Genomic DNA, 13084 nt, shown 5'->3' on the forward strand with positions numbered 1-13084 from the left:
TTCAAACACAAGTCTTATAAACAAAACTTGTGTTTGAAACATTATATATTGATCTTTTTCAAAGTGTAACATACAGTGTATTATGGTTTTGTTACAGTTTTACTTTAAAATATGTACAGTAGTTCCGATGGAATATTGCATAATAAGTCAATACCAATTTGTTTGAATGCATGATCTATTAATATATTACAATATAATATATATCAATATATACAATATATTATATTATATGAAAAAAATATCAGAATATTTACAACAAATTGTGATATCGTTAAAATTCTGAAATATTTCGATGGCATTGATGCTGATTTTGCAAAAGATATAAGTATATTATATAAGCTAAACACAACGTAACTGAAGCAATAGATAATAGCTAAATAACAAAGTTTAACACTTTTGATCTGAAAACGTCGTTGTAGTAACCAAATAAAAGCCTTATGATCATGATGAGTTTTAAGCATAGTGATAAAAATGTAACAAGAAATGTACTGGTAATATATAAAAAAAACTTTGGAAACGGAATGAATTAGTATCAATTATTAATTTTCATATTAACTTGACTTTTCCACTTATTCAGAAGTGGATTTTATAATAAAATAATTGGTACTTGTTATAGTAACGGATTTTAAACTTAATCTAATATTATTGGAACTGCAACGTACACACATATTATGATAATCTGCTAGAGCTTCCAAGCTATGTATGTCGTATGTTGTATATGATTGTCCACGCATGTCTTCGAAACGATTAATCGGATTGTGATAATTTTATTTATTTATTAGCTTACAATTAACTGTAACTTAGGGAAGAGTACAAGTTTTATGAAGCAAAAATAGCAGTTTTCTAGATATAGGCTAATACTTTTAATTATTATATTAATACGATTGATATGGGCATTGGGTGCGATCTCAAAGTCGATGCCAATTAGATGCTAATGTGGAGTCATTAACGCATCAAAAAAATATGAATTCCTTTTTCAAAGGCTCCAAAAACTGTACAAGTTTTCGATTTTTAAATATAATTCTTTGAATAACTTGCAAATTTTCTGTAAAAATTACTACAGCACTTATCCTGCGGATTATTTTAAAAACATCTACGTCTTGTTAGCTGGTACAAAAAAATTACAATAACATCATAAAATCAAGTAAAAATTGCACAACAAAGAGACCAGGTAGAAAATTCTAGCAAATGCTATTGCCAAAGAATTAAATCAGAATCAATGTAAAAACGAGTTTAATGCAAAATCGTTGAAGATTATGTACGGGAGCGGTGTGCAGGCTCGACCGTACCAAAGGGGAGATCTCCCACCGAGCGGTTGGTTGTGCTCGGTAGCGCCAGCTGGGCCGACGGTTGTATCTTGAAGCTTCTATATATAGTCCAGATTGCAGAAAACTCCGTTAGTGCGATTACTATCGGCGGTACATTTGTTCGGGACTACGTCATTGATTGAACAGCGCCATCTAGTTTCTATTGTGGTAACCGCCACATCACTCCCCTCCGAGACGAACGCGTAGTGTGAAGCAGTGAAGAGAGGTGGCGTTGTAGCGTGAAGGCGTGTGAAGGGCAATGGCCGCTAACCATCCAGAGAAGCGGTGGACCAGGACGCTTGTAGCTGGTGATGGAGTGCAGAGCCATTGTGCCCCGAAGCTGTGCTACATCCGTCTTACAGGCCTCGATGTGATTGCTGTTGCTGCTTGTAGACTTGGAGTTGGAGGAGACGTCGGCTTGCGGTGTGTGATCCAAAGGTGTTGCGGTGTATGCGATCACCCTTGATCACGTTGAGTGCGCAGTGCGGAGTGCGGCGGCGTGCGGTTGATCTTCGATGACGTCGGCTGTTGTAGTGTGCGACCATTCTTGATTTCGTCGGTTGTTGAGGTGTGCGACCGTTCTTGATCACGTCGGGGTCACCAATGTACGGGAGCGGTGTGCAGGCTCGACCGTACCAAAGGGGAGATCTCCCACCGAGCGGTTGGTTGTGCTCGGTAGCGCCAGCTGGGCCGACGGTTGTATCTTGAAGCTTCTATATATATAGTCCAGATTGCAGAAAACTCCGTTAGTGCGATTACTATCGGCGGTACATTTGTTCGGGACTACGTCATTGATTGAACAGCGCCATCTAGTTTCTATTGTGGTAACCGCCACATCTATTTTTCCATGAGGTCAAAAGGTAATATAAAATCAGTCAAGTGCGAGTCGGGCTTGCACACGTAGGGTTCCGTACCATCGTACAAGAAATAACACTTTTTAATCATTTTTTTATTTTTATGGCAGCCATTTTGTAATTTTTAGTATTTGTTGTTATAGCGGCCATAAAAATACACATTTTGTGAAAATTTCCAAGTTTACCAAGAAAAAAAATAAAAAAATGAATAACTCGAAAACGATGCACTTTCGCATAAGCACTTTAGGGGTCATTTGATAGCTAATGTCCTGTACTATAACTCCTTAACGGGATCGTGTCCTATTTTCCTGTAACCCTGTATATAATATATATATCTCTCTCTCTCTCTCCGGTCGTTTCTTCATTCCTGAGGATCGTGGTCCTGGCCTCGTGGTCGTGGTCGTGTTTGACCACGTCGTCGGATCGTGGTCCCAGCCTCGAATGGATCAGCTGTTTCCATTTCCTTCTGTCGGTGGCCATTTTCACGATGAGACCATCTTGTTGGTGAGTTTGAAGACTAAGTAGATTTTTAAATTATTTGGTTATTGCTAATTCATAATGCTTAAATATAAATTCAAAAAATGCATAAATAATAATTATCAGTAAGCTTTTCATCCTTTATTAATCTAGTAATAAAATTGTAATAAAACAATTACATAAGTAACACATATTTCTAAAAGACCTAAAAATAGTGTTATGTCCATTGGGATAATGCGCCATAATATGTATTTCGGTGGGCGGTTTTCAATGTATTCCAAAAAGCACCATATCAGTTGATGTAAGGTTTCATCTAAAAATCAAAATACTTTATCTTAGAATCAGTTGTAATATTATGATTAATACCTATCCTCACGTCATGACGTGTGGCCTAGTTGTGACGACTCAATATCAATCGATTGCGATTTTTAAGCAACGTTGACCCAAGTCGGTAACTGGATGGGTGACCGACTTTAGAGGTCCAAAGGGGAATTATAGGTGGCCAAAGTAAATTTGGCCCTTAGGTGCCCACACATGAAACTATAGGGAATCAACATTATTTAATCCCCTTAGGGGTTGAATTTTCGAAAACGTTTCTAACCGGATGCCCAAGTTATAATAGTTATATGCATGCTAAATTTCAGCCCGATCCGTCCAGTGGTTTGAGCTGTGCGTTGATAGATCAGTCAGTCTGTCAGTCACCTTTTCCTTTTATATATTTAGAATTTCCATAGGATCGACTTTCAAATTGCATAAATCTATCATATAGTTAGGTTTTCCACTTGATAAATGGTTTTAAATAACTTAACTCAATTTTTTTAACAATGAATATATCATTTTTTCACAATAAGAATATGTTGGGCATTTCTGGGCCAAATCTCGGCATTCCACTTTGTCATTTTCACGTCCTCCGTGCCTCGAAGAGCACGTTAAGCCGTCGCGTCGGTTCCGGTTATTATCACTAACAACTGATAATAACTGTAAAAAAAATTACAAAAAAAAAAACCGACTTCAATACAGAAACACCAAAAATTTAAAATAATTTAATTTATTACCGAATATAAATTATGTATACAAGAGTTAATATAATTCCATAATAATACTTTTTGGTGCCGGTGCCAATTAGCTTTAGATGCGCGAATCGTCTAGAGTTCATCTTTTTATGAGACTCTACAATGGCACCTCATTGGCACCGACCCCATTTTGTGTATTGAAGTCGGTTTTTTTTTTTGTAAAAAAATTTTATTTCACAATTTTTAGTGGCCCCATGGTATTAAAATATGCTATACCTGTTAAAAATCTTTTGTTTACTAAGCTATTACACTGATCGCGAGCAATTAAGTCCTATGCGTTGAGGAGTCCCATTATCTATCTTTGAAGATGTTCATCAGATCTTCACCAAATTTCAATGGGACCATCTTTGAAGTATACCCTTTCAAACAAAAATGATTTTCAAAATCCGTCCAGGCGTCTTCGAGTAACCGGGGAACATACATTAAAAAAAAGGATTCCGACGAATTGAGAACCTCCTTCTTTTTTGAAGTTAATTAAAAACCTAAGAAACGAACTCTCATTCTCTTTAGTGATTTGTATGCGGAAGGATCTGGGAACCCACCGCATTAAGTATTATCTCAAGAGAACTCCTGCCATTATTGTGATTAATGGAACGAGTGACAACACTCAGCAATGAGGAATACGACTATGATGAAGAATCCTCACCTCTATGCATCAATAGTAGTTCACCAAGTGTTTCTTTAATATTGTCGTATTCATTCACTAACATTTCAGCAACGAAGGCTGATGCACACATTACGAATATTGCGATAACTCCTTCCATTATAACATTTACAGTTGTACTCATTTGGTTCTGGAAAAACAAAACAGGTTTTACCCATGGTTCATTATATTTGAGAGTAATGTTCGTAACTTATCGGCTGTCGGGCCCGGATTTTAATCGGATGTTCCAGTGGCAGAACATTTTTATACAAAATCGGTTCAGACAAGTGTGAATAGCTTCATATAAAAAGTTCTGCTACTGGAACATCCAATTAAAATCCGGGCCCAAGAACCGACAAATGGGAATGGGCTGTAACGAGACCAAAATGAGTGATTCCCACAAAAACTTGAGTTCTCTCGGAATTTGAAAAAAAAACTAAATCCACGCGGATGAAGTCACGGGTATCATCTTGTATCAAATGAAACATATCTCGATAAATAATATTCTTAATTAATAAATTAAAATTTTACTTACGCTTGCAATAAATATAGAAATGCCAGTATAGACGTAATAAATCACTTTAAAGGATGTAATTATTAAGTTGACACAAACCTGAAACAAAGTTATTAATAATTTTAATTAAATTAAAAATTACTTAATTAATTTATAAGTATTTATTACTATAATCCATATCCTCCATACTATACTATTATATATTACTATTAATATTATGAATGTGTGCCTGTCTATAGTCTGCTAGTTTTTCACGGCCTAACAGTTAACAGATTTTGATGATATTTAGTACAGAGTTAGTTTACATCCCGAGGCAGCATACATAGGCAGCATTTGTTCTCACGGGATTTTAAAAACCTAAATCCACTTGGACCAATTCACGGGCCTCATCTAGTATTCATTAATCACATACAGTACGCGGTAGAAAGCAATGTACATCGACTTTTAGAAGGAGATAGCAGATTTGTAGAGCATTGTCTCTATCGCTGAGTCCGACAAAACGTCGTATAGGCATGACTGACAGAGACAACGATCTCCGAAGCCAAAATGTCATTCTAATGACCGATTTACATTACTTTCTGCCGCGTACTTTACATTAAACAAGTCAAATCAAATTTATTTGCCTTGGACCCAATAATGTATAATTTATTTAACTTACCGCAAACTTTATTGATTTATTTGAATAACTCATTACATCCAATAAATTCTTATACAAGTGCATAAATTGTTTTAATTTATAGAGCTTATCATCTGTAGAGATATTTCTGTCACTGCATTTTAATTTTATTTGAATGCATAAATACCTCATTCTGGACCACATCATTTCGAATGATATTGATATTGTAATTAGGCTTAGATGATTTGTTGTTAACATCAAAATACTAGTTATATGAGGAATGGCCCAAAAACTAGCAGTATTAAATGTAAAAACAATTTCAATAGTAAACTTTACACAAATGCTTCCACTAAATAAGACGTAAGTCACCATTAAGTCGAAATATTTATTCTTGAATCCCATGATTATATCAATAGTTTTGATCATAGAATATGCTTTAAGTAACTTTTCATTAGTAAAAATTGATATTAGAACATTTATAATAAATTGCCCAATCATTAAAATATTGAAAAATATTAAATTAAGTTCATTGGGAATGTAAACTATGTGGTGAAGACAAAACCCCCAGTAACAAAGGCAATATATTTTTGCCAAATAGCAAACAGTTTTGGATGGGAACACTTCGTTATAGTAACCGAACAATAGCCGTATGCACATTATAAGTTTTAGGGATGACATTCTGTGGCATATAGCTTTTAATTTTTTTCGGAGCATGATTACCCAAAGCGTAGCCGAACACAAATAAATTATTGTTAAGAACAATAATATTGATTAATGTTCAACTACTTCATATGTCGATACAATCAGGAAATATACTACTATTTGTCTGGTTTTATTAGCACAGAAAAATGAACAATAAAAACAGGTGGATTGTATTGGTCACATTTCTATTTAAAACTGTAACAAAATAATAATACACTGTATATTACACAAAAAAGATCATAAATAATGTTTCAAACACAATTCTTATAAACAAAACAGCTTAATGTGATTCTAATTTTTAAATTTCCTATATGAGTTTTACTGTTTACCATTTTATTTTTGGGGTGTCGGGCTGAAATTTGGCATGCAGATAGCTATTATGACGTAGGCATCCGCCAAGAAAAGATTTTTGATTTGAAATTTGTGTAGTCCATGCGGACGAAGTCGCGAGTATAATCTAGTTGCATAATAAGTCAATAGGTACCAATAATTTGTTAGAGTGCATGATATATCACCTTGATAGGAATAAGTAAGTACTTTTATAAATTTTTCCTTACTTTTATAATTTAATGGATTGATATTTATGATTGACTAGCTTATGCCCGCGACTTCATCCACGTGGACAACATCAAATTCAAACCCCCTATTTTACCTCTTGAGGGGTTGATTTTTCAAAAATTATTTCTTAACAGATGCCTATGTCATAAGTAATAATAGCTATATCTGCGTGTCAAATTTCAGCCCGATCCGTCCAATAGTTTGAGCTGTGCGTTGATAGATCAGCCACTCAGTTAGTCACCGTTTCCTTTCATATATTTAGATTTACAAAAACGTCTGAACTAAACTTATTAGTGTTTTTGGATTTAAATAATAACTTTCAGTTAAATATGTTCTATTTATGATATCCACTTTCAAAATTCTATTTGGAATTCATTTTCATTTTTCGACACTCAAAATTTAAAAAAACGGCCAAGTGCGAGGAAGGTCACGCGCAGTGTAGGGTTCCGTAGTCACAATCCTCGAAAAACAGATATAACTCCTTAACCTGTGAACCCTACTTAGCCATGATAGTTTTTCTTTTAAATTGATTATATTATATACTACTGCTGTGAATGTTTTCACATTCCTATATACTACCACTTGGCTGATAGAGGGGGGGGACACTTGACTCTAATAAAAATGAGCACTTTAAAACATCATATTTTTCAAATGGATTTAGAAATCGAAAAATGATGTTGCCACACCCACAGTATTTTTAAAAGACCTATTCAACGATACCCTATATTCTACCTACGAGAAAAAAAAATTCATCCCCACTTTACATGTAGGGGAGCTACCCTAAAAAAATATATTTATCACAATTTTATTTCACCACTTTGTCGGCGTGATTAATATTTATACCCATGGCAAATTACAGATTTCTAGCATTAATAGTTTCTGAGATTAACCGAGGACGGACGGACGGACAGACGGACGGACATGGCGAAACAATAAGGGTTCCTTGTTTACTACGGAACCCTAAAAACGTTTATATCAAGTAGAAAAATAATTAGGATTCTACCAATCACTGGCTCGGATAAAATTGTAAAGTTTTTTTTTCTTCCATGATGTTTTAACTTGTATTGTATCTATTCTATGATGTCTCTTCTAGTACTAAGTGCAAGAGATTATAAATATAACATGATGAAGCCAACTTGTGAGAGACAGACTAAAGTAGCTACTATACAGCGCAGACAACAGACAGACTGCACTTTGAAAGGATGAAACACTTGCGAAGACGTTGTGGTGTAGCGCCCTTGCCTTCGAAAGCGTGCGTAAGCTCACTTACTTCACTAGCTAGCTTTGTTAACAGACTTCAAAAGAACTCAATTGTGTACGTATCTGTATTTTAATGAAACTGTGAGACATTATTATAACTGTCTGGTGTCTGCACTTCAACTCGAGCTCATTTTCAAATAGTTAGTGTATCTCTGTTGAAAGTTCTCTGTAGAAGCTGTGCCTAGCCTATAGCCTTGTGGTTAGGATGTCCGCCTTCTAATCGGAAGTCGGGGCTTCGATCCTGGGCACGCACCTCCAACTTTTCGAAGTTAAAGTAATTAAATATCACTTGCTTTAACGGTGGAGGAAAACATCGTGAGGAAACCTGCATGCCTGAGAGTTCTTCATAATGTTCTCAAAGGTGTGTGAAGTCTACCAATCCGCTCATGGCCATCGTGGTAGACTATGGCCAAAACCCTTCTCACTCTGAGAGGAGACCCGTGCTCTGTAGTGAGCCAGCGATGGGTGGATCATGATGATGTTGAGTATCTCTCTGTTAATGTTGAATCTACCACAATAAATATTTTTTCTACCATAAAGCACCATCATACAATAGCAGCTTTATTCTTACCACCGTACACCGTCTAGCCTATAGACTAATTAGTATTCTAGCTTAAACTTCTTTTAAATGTTTAATTTGTAAAAGTAATTTACAGTCCAATAAAGAGTGCCGATGTTTTTGAAAAAAATTAAAATGATACGAGATATATCATTTTATACATAAATTTATTTCAAACGATATAGTATAGTGTTTCTATTCATAAATCTAATTATTTGGTTCAAAATATTATGTTTAAACAACCGATTGTTAGTAATATAATTAAAATTAATCAAAAAGACAATTTAATAAACTAAACAGCTAATATCGAAATTGTAATAGTACTATTATATACGTAATGCAAACGTTTATAAGGCCAATAAATAAATTGATATCGATAGGGGATATTCGCCAGATGGTGTATCTAGGTGCTCGAGTCTCAATGTATTCCATGGTTTCGTATATCGTTCGACGTAGGTTTGTGTCTGAAACGGAATAGTAATAAATTTAGTTTCTACTATTTTTCCCCAGCACAGTGGAGTTATTACCTTCACTTAAAGGGAATCATCCTCCTCCATCATCAATCATTGAAGTGTGGGTAATAACACTATTAAAAATTTAAAAATATTGATAGTAATTTAATTGCCTCGTGGAACTTAGGGCTGCCGTAGTTGATTTCCATGCCCTCCTGTCTTTAGCTACTGACTCAACATGATTCCATGAGAGTCCCACCCCACTCTTTTAAGTTCTGTTTCAATGGACCTCCTCCAGGTGCCGGTTGGTTGACCAGGTTCAACCGGCATTAAATTATAATATGAAATGTAGGTATGGTATGGATTAAACATAATTTACCTGAACAAAAAAGCAATAAGCTACTTAGCGTTTCTTTAATTTCATCATATTCTAGTAATATCATCTCCGCAAAAAAGTAGAAGAACATATCACAATAATACCGCTGATTGCATCTATTGTTACTGCAATTGTTACGTGAAGTTCATGCTAAAAATTAAAAATTGAAATTTATTAAATAACTAGCTGACGCCCGCGACTTCGTCCGCGTGGAATTACGTTTTTTTAAATCCCGTAGGAACTCTTTGATTTTCCGGGATAAAAAGTAGCCTATGTCACTTTCCACGTATTTATCTATACCCATGCAAAAAATCACGTCAATCCATTGCACCGTTGCGACGTGATTGAAGGACAAACCAACAAACAAACACTTTCGCATTTATAATAAGGGTAAGTACTGATATTATTAATTATTATGATAAGAATTTAGCGGAAACTTAATGTTATTATTATTTCAGAATCTTTTGTCTGGTGATAGTGGTATTTTCGTAGAGTATTTTTTAACGTGCCACGTTTATGGCATAACAAAAAAAACACTGGTCTACTCCCATAAGTAGTTGAGTGATACGTACAGCTCTACCATAACTGGTATTGATCTATACTAACTGGTAGAGTACTGTTCCCTATGCTCTACCAGTTTTGGTAAAGTGCTTGTTAAGTTTACCGTTTACTCTGCCCGTGTACCCCAGCTTTTGCGAAATTTCTCGACGAGTAGCTCTTTTGCACCCCACGCGTTTCATTTTACTCTAGTTAAGGTGGGTAAGATAAGATAATGATTATAAACATTTTAAACAATGAATGAACACTTACTTCATTAATAAATACAGTGGTTCCAAAATAAATGTAAAAAAATTAATTTTCCACACCCAAAAATCAGGTGAAGGAATATCTGAAAAATAAAACAATACCAGATTAATACCTAGGTATAGTATTTAAAAATTATTTTATTTTATTTTATTTATTAAATTAACTAACGGCTACTTACACTAATACATTTAAAAAAAAACTTAATTCTGAAAATATTACTTACTAAATGTAGTCGCCAATTATAAGTTAATACAACATTTACAAACATATGTGACAAAATAAAAATACAAACATCAATAAGATTACAGATAATACTTCCTAATAACGCATATGTTATTTCAACTACTGAACAGTATAAAAACCTTAGCTTACCAATGGTTTAAATGACTTGCTTGCACAACTAAAGTAGCACATCAATGTTTTATATGTAAAAATAAATTTCTGTAGGATCATTATTTTTTGTCTGTTGGTATAATTGTAAATTAAGCAGTTTGTTTTCAGACACCGAGAAATATGTTTTAGTCTTGACCATAACAATTCAAATAACACCGCTCCCGTTAAATTACTAAGAACGTTTGTTGTTAAATTTAACATTATAAATATATGCAATAAAGTGTAAAATCTATAACCACAACAGTAACACAAATTTTCCATGATATATTTAAATACTATAGTAGCATAAAATATTGCGATTGATAGTATGATTTTGTTTTTGTGGAAATCGATAGCTTTGTCAATAGTTTTGATTCTTGAGCAGAATTTAACAAACGATTTTTCCTTTGTGAAAAATGATATAGTTACACTTGCTACAAAATCCGGCATCCATACATATATAAACTGTAACGTTGGTTTGGTTACACCTTGAGATACTTCGTACGCAGCAACGGCAATAGATAATGTGATATATAACAAACAGTGTAACCTTGATAATAAACAAAAGAGTTTCGATTTAAATAATACGTCGCTATAAAATCCAAATAAAAGGCGAACAAACATCATAGTTTTTAAAGAAAATATTGCTTGGATTATTTTATTTTTATTTATTCCTAACATTATGAGTAGACTGATAGTGGAAGTAAAGCGGTATATGCCAAATGAATTCCTAGTTAATAAGTAACTAGGTACCCAATACTTTTCATTAAAACAATGCAATTGAACAAAGTTAGTGACATGAACATAGATGCCGTATGCTAATGCAAGACAGCTTTTAAGGATATTAAAAAGATAAAAGAATTATTATCATTACAAAATTTAATTTTCCTATCAAATCTTATACTACTTTTTAAAAAGTTAACATAATCATAATATGGGTCCAACATGTACAGAACTTTTTTTAGGTAATTCACGAAAAAGATCTTCTTTTTCGCCCCAAATTTTACAGGAACATTTTACTCAGGTAATTTTTTCAATATTTACACCCATTCTTATTTGAAAGGGGGTTTTTTCTCATACATACAAAAAAGGTGAAAAATCCAATAGATCTTATTGACATATAGATCAAACGGGGAATTACAGTGTTGATAGATTGCCAGAGGATCACGCCGCATTGATAGAGGACGGTCCAGTCAATGGCGGCGAGATAAATAGCCGGGCATTGAATGCTTAACAAATGGTCTTAACGCCTCGCCATCTCTCCGACGTGGACACAAACGTTTTATACGTCGGACCTGCATCACCAACACAATGCTTTTAGGTACGGCCGTGTCGTTATTTATGAGCCAAATTTTTCTCTGATCCCTTAGCAGGAAATATCCATAGAATAGAATCGATTCGATAGAATTTGATGAGCAAGAAACGCCTTACTGCGAAGTGACTAACTAAGAGTTGCACAAGACAGTAGGTATTCTTACCTCTATAATGATTAAGTTTAAATTTCATCTTGTGCCAAGTGAGTGCAAGAACTAATTTTAGATTAAATTAATTATTAAATACTTCTTATTATCTACTAACTACTACCTACTAACCATTAATTTTAAGTTTGTTTGTACCTACCTTAGGCATAAGATGAATAAACTAGTTTTCTTTCTTTCTTTCTTTCTTTCTAAATGTTAAAATTTGGAAATGTCTAAGAACACTGACTTGTGCAACTTGAACTTTGGTGGTCTTTAACACTAACGGAAACCGTCTTTGGTGCAACTGGCCCTTGATAAAAGGAAGTAACAACTTTTACTAGTCGAACCCGTGTTAACGATATAATGATTTTAGGTATGGCCACTCTTGTTAATTAAATGGAGGTTAATTTGTTCCTTTTCTGATATCAATGGGAAATAAAATTCAACACCTAATTTTAATAGATCTTTTAAGTTTAATTGTAATTTTTTTTACTTAAATTGACACTATAGACGAGCACAAGTTTAAGTTAATTGTTCGTCTCTTTCACCAGAAAGAGACGTAACGGAATTTTATATTATGCCCACGGTACCCACTATTCAAGGAATTCCGATGCAATGTAAATGTAATACATATAAATATATAAAAAATCTCTAATTTTACTGCCTAATATTTCAGGATATTATTCATACATCTAAATATTAAATATTTGAAATAAATACCAAGCCGTTCCGAAAGATTTGTCCTTTGCCTTATGCACCTATACATTCATCATTAACTTTTGTTTTTAAAGGTTAAGTATATTTTTTGATTTGGTTTAATATTCTCAAGAGCGGACCTTTTAGTAATAATAATATGATCTGTTACCACATTAATATTATAATATTTTAATTCAGTAGTTTGGATATCGTTCTCAGAATCCTGTTAGCTATTTCTTTAGTGTTTTATACACTTCTGAAGCACTTAATTTATGATTGATATTTTACTTTAATAATATTATGTACTTAAGTGCCTGTAATGCACATTGTTATTAATTTTTGTTGCAGAAACATTGTA

Source organism: Maniola hyperantus, chromosome 6 (assembly GCF_902806685.2).
Source record: "Maniola hyperantus chromosome 6, iAphHyp1.2, whole genome shotgun sequence".
In the NCBI taxonomy this organism is placed as follows: Eukaryota; Metazoa; Arthropoda; class Insecta; order Lepidoptera; family Nymphalidae; genus Maniola; species Maniola hyperantus.